The sequence below is a fragment of the Salvelinus alpinus genome, chromosome 22 (assembly GCF_045679555.1).
Source record: "Salvelinus alpinus chromosome 22, SLU_Salpinus.1, whole genome shotgun sequence".
Lineage (NCBI taxonomy): Eukaryota > Metazoa > Chordata > Actinopteri > Salmoniformes > Salmonidae > Salvelinus > Salvelinus alpinus.
Window position 1 is genome coordinate 15,797,607 of NC_092107.1, and position 12,492 is coordinate 15,810,098.

The window sequence follows — 12,492 nt, forward strand, 5'->3', positions numbered from 1 at the left end:
TGGCGCACCAGTCCTGTTCCTAGGGGTAGGTTATCTAGGGCAAGGACTGGGATAGAGGGTTGTAAAAGGACTTGAGCAATGCGTAAATATAAGGCCACTGACTGGTCTAGGAAATTGCCTTCAGCACTGGAGTCCACTAGGGCAAGACTCAGTGGGGGGCCAGGATAGCCAGGGAAGGTGACAGAGAGGAGGACGGGCTGGGTGGACAGAGAGGAGCAAGGCATGTCCACGCTTACCTGGGAAGGTGTAGGAGCACTCCTCGGGCCTGTTGCTTCCTCGTCTGGTTCTCCTTCTGGGACAGGTGTTCCAGGTGTGGTCTGACTCCCCGCATTAGGAGCAGAGACCCTGTTGACGGCGGCATTGACGTTACTCAGGGGAGGTGCGTCGTGCCCACCACCATGGGCTCAGTCTGGCTGGAGTTTCCTGGGAGAGACCCGAACCCCCGGGATGGGCGACGACGGGCACGCAGGAGATTATCCAGGTGGATGGCCATGGTAATGAGCTGGTCCAGCGTGAGGTCCTCATCGCGACAGGCCAACTCGGTCTGGACATCAGCCTGTAGCCCGCAGCGGAAAACCATCAACAGGGCTTGGTCGTTCCAGCCAGTGGACGTAGCCACAGTCCAGAAATCGGTCCGGGTGATGTAGATGGTGGTGGGGTGGCTAGAACGACTGCGGGAAGCTGGGAAGGTGGTGGTGTAGCCTGCAGTTGGCGTATGGCCCGATGCACCTCGTTCATGGCAGTCCCGAGGCACTCCAAGCACGAGTCATGGTGGCGGAGCTTCGCTCCAACAGAGGTCGGGATGTCCTGCTGCTTCCTGTTTTCTTGGGTCGGTCATTCTGTCACTGGTGTAGAGAGGAGTAAGCAGGAGGCAGTCGCGGGTTTTGAACTACTGAATTTATTTAAGCACCATAGACCAAAGCGGGACGAAACCCAAACGCTGTTGTGCTCAAAATATATCTCATAAACAAAAAGGCATATATACATATATACAGTGATAAAGTGCGGATTGGAACCAGATGTGTGCAGTGATGACAAGACAAGTCCGGGGTTGACGAGTGAAGGGCGTTTGCCAGCAGTAGGTTTGGCAGCAGCTAGAAGGCCAGCGATGCCGAATGCCTGAGCTGGACAGGACGGGGAGCCAAAACCAAGACTGGTGTGACAATAATGACAAAGCCCATTTAAAAAAAAAATGTATATGGAAATATCACTATTATATAAGTATTCACACTCTTTTCTCAGTACTTTTTTGAAACACCATTGGCAGCGAGTACAGCCTTGTCTTCCTGGGTATGACGCCACAAGCTTAAGACAACTGTATTGGGGAGTTTCTCCCATTCTTCTCTGCAGATCGTCTCAAGCTCTGTCATTGATTGTGTGGAGATCAAATCTGCACGAAATAAGCCTTTATGGTAGAGTGGCCAGACAGAAGCCACTCCTCAGTAAAAGGCACATGACAGCCCGCTTGGAATTTGCCCAAAGACACCTAAAGACTCTCAGACCATGAAAAACAAGATTCTCTGGTCTTATGAAACCAAGTTTGAACTCTTTGGCCTGAATGCCAAAGGTCACGTTTGGAGGAAACCTGGCACCTTCCTTGTGGCAGCATCATGCTGTGGGGATGTTTTTCAGCGGCAGGGACTGGTAGACTAGTTAGGACCGAGGGGAAGATGAGCGGAGCAAAGTACAGAGAGATCCTTGATGAAAACCTGCTCCAGAGCACTCAGGACCTCAGACTGGTGCAATGGTTCACCTTCTAACAGGAGAACAACCCTAAGCACACAACCAAGACAAAGCAGGGGTGGCTTTCGGGAAATATCGCCCAGCCAGAGCCCGAACTTTAACCCGAACAAACATCTCTGGAGACACATGAAAATAGCTGTGCATCAACGCTCCCTATCCACCCTGACAGAGCTTGACACATTTACATTACATTTAAGTCATTTAGCAGACGCTCTTATCCAGAGCGACTTACAAATTGGTGCATTCACCTTATGATATCCAGTGGAACAACCACTTACAATAGTGCATCTAACACGATCTGCAGAGAGGAATGGGAGAAACTCCCCAAATACAGGTGTGCCAACCTTGTAACGTCATATCCAGGAATACTCAAGGCTATAATCACTGACAAAGGTGCTTCAACAAAGTACTTAGTAAAGGGTCTGAATATTTCAGTTTGTTTCGTTTTTTTGTTGAAAAAATGTTTTTTGCATCGTCATTATGGGGTATGGTGTGTAGTTTGATGAGGAAAAAAAATACTTTCCTAATGCATGGTTTGTACATGTAACTGATAGATGCAGACACACACACTACATGTTAACGTTTTAAATGTTTGTAAATATTAGTATTTTGTCTGTTGTCTTTTTCGTGGTGTCGGACCCCAGTAAAACTATCTGTCGCCATTGGCATGTGCTAATGGGGATCCTAATAAAATCTAAAATGTCTGAGGCATGAATATACCAAAACAAACATACAGCCCTGTGGCTATGCAATAATGGTCAGAGACGTACTCTTAACAGTTAGGATCTCTCTCTCTTTACGTTTCTCTACTTTCTCTCTCTCTCTCTTTCTCTCTCAGCCCACACACACAGACCATCCTCACCAGACCAGAGGGGATTTTCGTGAGGAGTCTTTTCTTTGTGAAGGAGAACGTGGGCAGGGTATACCTTGGTCTTTTGAGTAGGAAGCTTTGATAACAGCGTGGTTCTTAGGAGGTTTCTGATGCTGGGGGGGGGGGGGTCTTTAGCTTCCAGCAACAACCTCATTGGCTGCAGGGATCAACGGGGACTTGGCAGAGGGAAACCGTTAAGGAATATATTTTGGCAATGAGAAAATAGATTTTGGGCAACTATAACAGAGGATAGTAATTCATGACTCTTTGTAGTTTGTTGTGTAGCTTTTCTGTAATAATATGAGGATGTGTACTGTATTACCAACCGTACTAATTGGTATTGGAAGAGGTGATTAAGCCGGCATATGAAACAATATTGCCTCACTCCCATTGCCCCTTGAGTTTGTCCTCTGTCTTGCTCTGGCTGCCACATTGGTGTTGTTTCTGTACAAATCGTACTGTATCACTTGATGTTTTTCACACAAGGATGCAGTCTGTTGGCATCAAACAGTTGTTCAGTCGCCCACAGGGGTTGACCAAGCTGTCAGTTTCAACAGAGCATGCTCTAAAGACTTTTTCACCGTATAGGTCTATAATTAGTTATATTATCAGACACACAGGCTATAATCAACAAATGCTGTGCAAAGTCCATTATTCACTCTTATTTTGGTTGCACTTTATAATAACTCCACGTAATAAAGCACTTACAATGGATTAGTAAATAGTTTATTCATCAGGGGCCCAACTTTGGTTTAAGAAGTGCGGGGGACAATGTTTATTTATTTTTAATCCAGTCGAATAAGGACTCTAAACAGCCTACCCGGCCGCTCGGAGGCGTCCGGTTGATCCTAAAGCACACCTTTGCCACGTTTTGTATCACATTACAATGATAAAACTGGGGGGGACAAAAATTATATTTCAGAACGTGCGGGGGACATGTCCTCCCCCCATCCCCAGTGAAAGTTGCACCCCTGTTATTCATAATACATGAATCATTACTCCCACATTTATAAATGTTAGTAACCCATAACAGTCACAGTGCTGTAATAATGTGATGTGTAACTTCTCTATGCTGAGTAAAATAACGTTTTCAGTCAGAAAATGCTAACATAAGGGTTTATTGGCAGTGAAATTTTCTATGAAAACCAAAGTGTACTCTTGGTTAATTAACCCAGAACTAAGATAGAGTCATTTGGTCAGCTGCATGATTAAATTCTAGGTCCATACAGTACGTGTTCAAAATTGGGAGTTCTGGTTTATGAAGTCTCCACCCTCACAAAAGGAAACTCTCAGCCCCATGCATGACGCAGTCAAAGTTTAAGCACTGCCTTTGCCCAATCCTAGTATGTCCAAATAATCAGTGAAGAAAACACAAACACCAGAAGTATTGCTGCTTGTTATCCTATGCATTCCATCCCATTTAAACGCAGAATCTGTCCACAAGAGATTAAGAGCAGTCCACAGACTATCGGAAGACATTACTTAGCTGAACTATCCCATTTACGTTTAAAGGCTCAGTTAAGGTTCAGCCAAACAAAGCGACGGGTGAAAATAGTCTGCATTTAAAAGACTGAAGCACTGGAAGCATTTAAAGGTAATACTGTACATGTAACATTTCTACCTCAATCACATATCAGTAGTAATGAAGGAATAAAAATCCACTAGAGAAAAACGTTTAAACAGTTTATAAGAACCTATATTAAGCATCTTATGAATGAAGTAATGCTTAATAAATTATGAATAAACAATTTACTAATCCTTTATAAATGCTTTATTGTGTGGAGTATTTATAAAGTGCTACCCTTCTTTCAAAGCATAAAGCCTTGAACTGAATAGCACTGGATTGGAACTATTGACCTTTGAACTCACTTAAATTCATGTTAAGTAGTGTCCATTGGGAATCCATTGGCCCACTACCCAAATGTGAAGCTCTTTAACCTCTCCTGAGGGCTCACCTCTTGTGACTCTGTCCTCTCAGTGGCCTGACATCACATGTTGCAGTGTACTAATGCATGGTGTATGCCAAGACCCTCTGGAGCACTTCGCGCTCTACTTCCCAGACACGTGACAGATGTCAGGTGTCTGTGCATTACAAAATGTTGTATTATTCATTTGCCTGGCAAATGTGTTTACTAATTCATAGGTGAGAGGGTCAAATAGAAAATAGTCTGTTATTTTGTGAATAATTTATGATATGTATAATGACATTGCTTATATGTGCATTGTTCTACAAGTCAGCAAAATGTAGCAAACCATTTTTTTTACGGATAACGAGAATGTTCTTATTGGTCAAATTCATGTAGTAGTACGGTACTTTCCGTTTCAATTAATTTCTAAATGAGGCCATGTTCAGTAGGCAGGAACCAAGAGAAAACATAGGGTTATTTTAACCTTTGAATTCTTTGTTGTTGAAAGATTACATGCCATTAGCTTGAACAAAGCTGTGATTTGTTAACGATTTTTAAAGCTGATACAACAATTTTACACAAGGTGATAACTATCTAAATTGTCATTATCTTTAAACTTTTTCCAATTTTACCATTGAAGATTAATAGTTAGCAACTGCCTTGGTAAGTTGATTATCAATTGAAAGAGATGGTGGGGGAGACCTTGAGGCAAATTCCTGCAGTGATGTCGGTCTTTGCTAGGTAACCAAACATATATTATCTGTGCCTATGTCTACATAAAGCAATTATCCTGCAGAGATGAACACAATGGACTCTAATGCTACAGTGAAAACTTAATTCAAAAACAGTGATTTTCCGTGAGGGTCCAGAGAACCAATGTAAGACCATGGTGCAGATTTATCAAACAGTGTGTTGGTGCGTTGAGGGTATGTTAATAAATGAGTATGCTGTGAGAACCCTATGAGTTCATATTAAAAGCTGGCTGTCGACTAATAGCACTATTAGCATAACATAACCCACCTATAGCCATATTTAGCACAATGAAGATAAGTATTACTTTTATAATTAAGAACCCTCAATAGACTTATTCCTTACAAAGGACCAAGCTCTGTAATTGTCTGCACATCAAAAATTAACATGTTTAAAAGCTGGTTAATTCTAATTTATCCAAACTGTGTGATAATTTCAGGAAATACACGTTAAATTGAGCTTGTCATATTTTCTCAATATGCTTTCCAGGTGGTTTATTTCCTGATGTATTGGATGTTATCCACATCAGCAAGGACTGCCTATTGACTCTTCACTTTGGCTCTTGACAGGCATGAAGGCCGTGGCTAAGTGATAGATGACGTTCACGGATTAGAAGGTCCCTGACAAACAAGCTGGCTGTGGCACACATTGGACCGAGGAGCCAAGGTGATATCCCTTATTTGACATTAAGTCTCTGTCTGTCTTACAGGTCCCATCAATGTCTGAGACCGTCGAGGGTCTTCGGAGTTAAATGGAATTGCAAGAAGAGGGAGAGAAGAAAATAGTTAATTAAATAAAGAAGATGAAGGTCAATGAAGGATCCCAATTACATTACATGGGGATGTTTCAGTTAGCCAAATAGGGGGGAGCAATCAATTAAGTAAACTCAATGGCACCGGAAGGAATGCCACTGCATTTATCTTGTGCCACGGACTCTTTGGAAACATTTAAAAGTTGAGCTGAAATGATTGTGCAGATTCCCCTAGACAAACAGATGAAGTCAGTCATTCTCTGAAACCAGGGGGGATGAAAAATGATCTGGTGCCATTACTTTAGCTGTCTGAGATTTCCTGATATGTGATATACTTTGTGCAATGTTTTGCAGTCAAGACGATATCATGTTTGGACACTCCTACTCTTTTAAGGGTTTCTTCTTAATTTTTTGTATTTTATACACTGCTCAAAAAAATAAAGGGAACACTTAAACAACACAATGTAACTCCAAGTCAATCACTCTTCTGTGAAATCAAACTGTCCACTTAGGAAGCAACACTGATTGACAATAAATTTCACATGCTGTTGTGCAAATGGAATAGACAAAAGGTGGAAATTATAGGCAATTAGCAAGACACCCCCAATAAAGGAATGGTTCTGCAGGTGGTGACCACAGACCACTTCTCAGTTCCTATGCTTCCTGGCTGATGTTTTGGTCACTTTTGAATGCTGGTGGTGCTTTCACTCTAGTGGTAGCATGAGACGGAGTCTACAACCCACACAAGTGGCTCAGGTAGTGCAGCTCATCCAGGATGGCACATCAATGCGAGCTGTGGCAAAAAGGTTTGCTGTGTCTGTCAGCGTAGTGTCCAGAGCATGGAGGCGCTACCAGGAGACAGGCCAGTACATCAGGAGACGTGGAGGAGGCCGTAGGAGGGCAACAACCCAGCAGCAGGACCGCTACCTCCGCCTTTGTGCAAGGAGGTGCACTGCCAGAGCCCTGCAAAATGACCTCCAGCAGGCCACAAATGTGCATGTCAGCATATGGTCTCACAAGGGGTCTGAGGATCTCATCTCGGTACCTAATGGCAGTCAGGCTACCTCTGGCGAGCACATGGAGGGCTGTGCGGCCCCACAAAGAAATGCCACTCCACACCATGACTGACCCACCGCCAAACCGGTCATGCTGGAGGATGTTGCAGGCAGCAGAACGTTCTCCACGGCGTCTCCAGACTCTGTCACGTCTGTCACATGTGCTCATGTGCTCAGTGTGAACCTGCTTTCATCTGTGAAGAGCACAGGGCGCCAGTGGCGAATTTGCCAATCTTGGTGTTCTCTGGCAAATGCCAAACGTCCTGCACGGTGTTGGGCTGTAAGCACAACCCCCACCTGTGGACGTCGGGCCCTCATACCACCCTCATGGAGTCTGTTTCTGACCGTTTGAGCAGACACATGCACATTTGTGGCCTGCTGGAGGTCATTTTGCAGGGCTCTGGCAGTGCTCCTCCTTGCACAAAGGCGGAGGTAGCGGTCCTGCTGCTGGGTTGTTGCCCTCCTACGGCCTCCTCCACGTCTCCTGATGTACTGGCCTGTCTCCTGGTAGCGCCTCCATGCTCTGGACACTACGCTGACAGACACAGCAAACCTTCTTGCCACAGCTCGCATTGATGTGCCATCCTGGATGAGCTGCACTACCTGAGCCACTTGAGTGGGTTGTAGACTCCGTCTCATGCTACCACTAGAGTGAAAGCACCACCAGCATTCAAAAGTGACCAAAACATCAGCCAGGAAGCAAAGGAACTGAGAAGTGGTCTGTGGTCACCACCTGCAGAACCATTCCTTTATTGGGGGTGTCTTGCTAATTGCCTATAATTTCCACCTTTTGTCTATTCCATTTGCACAACAGCATGTGAAATTTATTGTCAATCAGTGTTGCTTCCTAAGTGGACAGTTTGATTTCACAGAAGTGTGATTGACTTGGAGTTACATTGTGTTGTTTAAGTGTTCCCTTTATTTTTTTGAGCAGTGTACATTGTAGAATAATAGTGAAGACATCAGAACTATGAAATAATACATATGGAATCATGAACTAACCAAAAAAAGCTTTAAACAAATCAAAATGTATTTTATATTTGAGATTCTTCAAAGTAGCCACCCTTTGCCTTGATGACAGCTTTGCACACTCTTGGCATTGAATGGAAGAAAATTGGAACCACCAATACTCTTCCTAGAGCTGGCCGGCCGGCCAAACTGAGCAATCGGGAGAGAAGGGCCTTGGTCAGGGAGGTGACCAAGAACCCAATTGTCACGCCCTGAGCTAAGAGAGCCATTTTATTTCTCTATTTGGTTAGGTCAGGGTGTGATGTGGGGTGGGCATTCTATGTTTTGTATTTCTGTGTGTTTGGCCGAGTGTGGTTCCCAATCAGAGGCAGCTGTCTATCGTTGTCTCTGATTGGGAATCATACTTAGGCAGCCTGTTTTGCCACCTTAGTTGTGGGTAGTTGTCTTTGTTAGTGGCCTGTAAAGTCCTAGTAAGCTTCACGTTCGTTTTTGGTGTTTCTTGTTTTGTTGGTGACATTCTTAATAAAGAAACATGTACGCTCACCACGCTGCACCTTGGTCCGGTCATTTCCACGACGACGGCGTTCGTGACAGAACTACCCACCACAAACGGACCAAGTGGCGTGGCCGGGAGGAGCAGCGTTTTCTGGAGGAATGGACATGGGAGGAGATCTTGGAAGGCAAGGGACCCTGGGCAAAGGCTGGAGAGTATCGGTGTCCAAGGGAGGAGATAGAGGCGGCGAAAGCAGAGCGGCGACAGTACGAGAAGTTGGCACAGCGGAGCAGGCACGAGAGGGCACACGGGGGGATTGGCTGAGTCAGGTTGGAGACCTGAGCCAACTCCCTGTGCTTACCGTGGGGAGCGTGTGACTGGTCAGGCACCGTGTTATGCAGTGATGCGCACAATGTCTCCAGTGTGCACTCATAGCCCGGTGCACTATATTCCAGCTCCCCACATCGGCCGGGCTAGAGTGGGCATCCAGCCAGGACGGATGGTGCCGGCTCAGCGCATCTGACCTCCAGTGTGTCTCTACGGCCCAGGATATCCTGCGCCGGCTCTGCGCACTGTGTCTCCGGTGCGCCTGCACAGCCCAGTGCGTCCTGTGCTAGCGCCCCGCACTTATCGGGCCAAAGTGGGTATCCAGCCAGGACGAGTGGTGCCAGCTGTGCGCTCTAGACCTCCAGTATGCCTCCACAGTCCAGTACGTCCTGTGAACTCACCCTGAGGTGTGTGTCATCAGCCCGGTGCCACCGGTGCCGGTCCCACGCATCAAGTCTCCAGTGCGCCTACACACACCAGAGCTTCCGGCGACAGTTCCCAGTCCAGAGCTTCCGGCGACCGTTCCCAGTCCAGAGCTTCCGGCGACAGTTCCCAGTCCAGCGCTTCCGGCGACAGTTCCCAGTCCAGCGCTTCCGGCGACAGTTCCCAGTCCAGAGCTTCCGGCGACAGTTCCCAGTCCAGAGCTTCCGGCGACGTTTCACAGTCTGGAACCTCCAACGACGGACCACAGTCCGGAACCTCCAACGACGGGCCACAGTCCGGAACCTCCAACGACGGGCCACAGTCCGCTACCTCCAACGACGGGCCAAAGTCCGCAACCTCCAACGACGGGCCACAGTCCCGAACCTCCAACGACGGGCCACAGTCCTGAACCTCCAACGACGGGTCACAGTCCGGAACCTCCTGAGACTGTCCCCAGTCCGGAGCCTCCAGCGAGGGTCCCCAGTCCGGGGCCTGCGGCGAGGGTCCCCTGTCCGGGGCCTGCGGAGAAGGTCCCCAGTCCGGGGTCGGCGACGAGGGTCCCCGCACCGGAGCCGCCACCGAAGTAGATGCCCACCCGGACCCTCCCCTATAGGTTCAGGTTTGCGGCCGGGAGTCCGCACCTTTGGGGGGGTACTGTCACGCCCTGACCTTAGAGAGCCGTTTTATTTCTCTATTTGGTTAGGTCAGGGTGTGATGTGGGGTGGGCATTCTATGTTTTGTATTTCTGTGTGTTTGGCCGAGTATGGTTCCCAATCAGAGGCAGCTGTCTATCGTTGTCTCTGATTAAAAATCATACTTAGGCAGCCTGTTTTGCCACCTTAGTTGTGGGTAGTTGTCTTTGTTAGTGGCCTGTATAGCCCTAGTAAGCTTCACGTTAGTTTTTGGTGTTTCTTTTTTTTTTGGCGACATTCTTATTAAAGAAAAATGTACGCTTACTACGCTGCACCTTGGTCCGGTCATTTCCACTACGGCGGCGTTCGTGACACCAATGGTCACTGACAGAGCTCTAGAGTTCCGCTGTGAAGATGGGAGAACTTTCCAGAAGGACAACCATCTATGCAGCACTCCACCAATTAGGCCTTTATGGTAGAGTAGTCAGGCAGATGCCACTGCTCAGTAAAAGGCACATGACAGCCTGCTTGGAGTTTGCCAAAAGACACCTAAATATTTTCAGACCATGAGAAACAAGATTCTCTGGTCTGATGAAACCAAGATTGAACTTTTTGGCCTGAATGCAAAGTGTCACGTATGAAGGAAACCTGGCACCATCCTTATGGTGAAACATGGTGGTGGCAACATCATGCTGTGGGGATGGGTTTCAGCTGAAGGGACTGGGAGACTAGTCAGCATCGAGGCAAAGATGACCGGAGCAAAGTACACAGAGATCCTTGATGAAAACCTGCTCCAGAGCACTCAGTACCTCAGACTGGGGCAGAGGTTCACCTTCCAACAGGATAACGACCCTAAGCAGTGGCTTCGGGACAAGTCTCTGAATGTGGACTTGTGCAGCAACACTCCCCATCCAACCTGACAGAGCTTGAGACGATCTGCAGAGAAGAATGGGGAAAACTCCCCAAATACAGGTGTGCCAAGCTTGTAGCGTCAAACCAAGAAGACTCTGCCTCTTTGCTTGACATCATGGGAAAATCAAATGAAATCAGCCAAGACCTCAGAAAAAAAATTGGAGACCCCCACAAGTCTGGTTCATCCTTGGGAGCAATTTCCAAATGCCTGAAGGTACCGTGTTAATCTGTACAAAGAATAGTACGTAAGTATAAACACCATGGGACCACACAACAGTCATACCGCTCAGGAAGGAGACGCGTTCTGTCTCAGAGATGAACGTACTTTGGTGTGAAAAGTGCAAATCAATCCCAGAACAACAGCAAAGGACATCAAATCAAATCAAATTTTATTTGTCACATACACATGGTTAGCAGATGTTAATGCAAGTGTAGCGAAATGCTTGTGCTCCTAGTTCCGCCAATGCAGTAATAACCAACAAGTAATCTAACCTAACTATTCCACAACTACTACCTTATACACACAAGTGTAAAGGGATAAAGAATATGTACATAAAGATATATGAATGAGTGATGGTACAGAACGGCATAGGCAAGATGCAGTAGATGGTATAGAGTACAGTATATACATATGAGATGAGTAATGTAGGGTATATAAACATAAAGTGGCATAGTTTAAAGTGGCTAGTGATACATGTATTACATAAAGATGGCAAGATGCAGTAGATGATATAGAGTACAGTATATACATATGAGATGAGTAATGTAGGGTATGTAAACATTATATTAAGTGGCATTGTTTAAAGTGGCTAGTGATACATTTTTACATAATTTCCATCAATTCCCATTATTAAAGTGGCTGGAGTTGAGTCAGTATGTTGGCAGCGGCCACTAAATGTTAGTGGTGGCTGTTTAACAGTCTGATGGCCTTGAGATAGAAGCTGTTTTTCAGTCTCTCGGTCCCTGCTTTGATGCACCTGTACTGACCTCGCCTTCTGGATGATAGCAGGGTGAACAGGCAGTGGCTCGGGTGGTTGTTGTCCTTGATGATCTTTATGGCCTTCCTGTGACATCGGGTGGTGTAGGTGTCCTGGAGGGCAGGTAGTTTGCCCCCGGTGATGCTTTGTGCAGACCTCACTACCCTCTGGAGAGCCTTACGGTTGTGGGCGGAGCAGTTGCCGTACCAGGCGGTGATACAGCCCGACAGGATGCTCTCGATTGTGCATCTGTAGAAGTTTGTGAGTGCTTTTGGTGACAAGCCGAATTTCTTCAGCCTCCTGAGGTTGAAGAGGTGCTGCTGCGCCTTCTTCACAGCGCTGTCTGTGTGTGTGGACCAATTCAGTTTCCGTGATGTGTACACCGAGGAACTTAAAACTTACTACCCTCTCCACTACTGTCCCGTCGATGTGGATAGGGGGGTGCTCCCTCTGCTGTTTCCTGAAGTCCACAATCATCTCCTTTGTTTTGTTGACATTGAGTGTGAGGTTATTTTCCTGACACCACACTCCGAGGGCCCTCACCTCCTCCCTGTAGGCCGTCTCGTCATTGTTGGTAATCAAGCCTACCACTGTAGTGTCGTCCGCAAACTTGATGATTGAGTTGGAGGCGTGCATAGCCACGCAGTCGTGGGTGAACAGGGAGTACAGGAGAGGGCTCAGA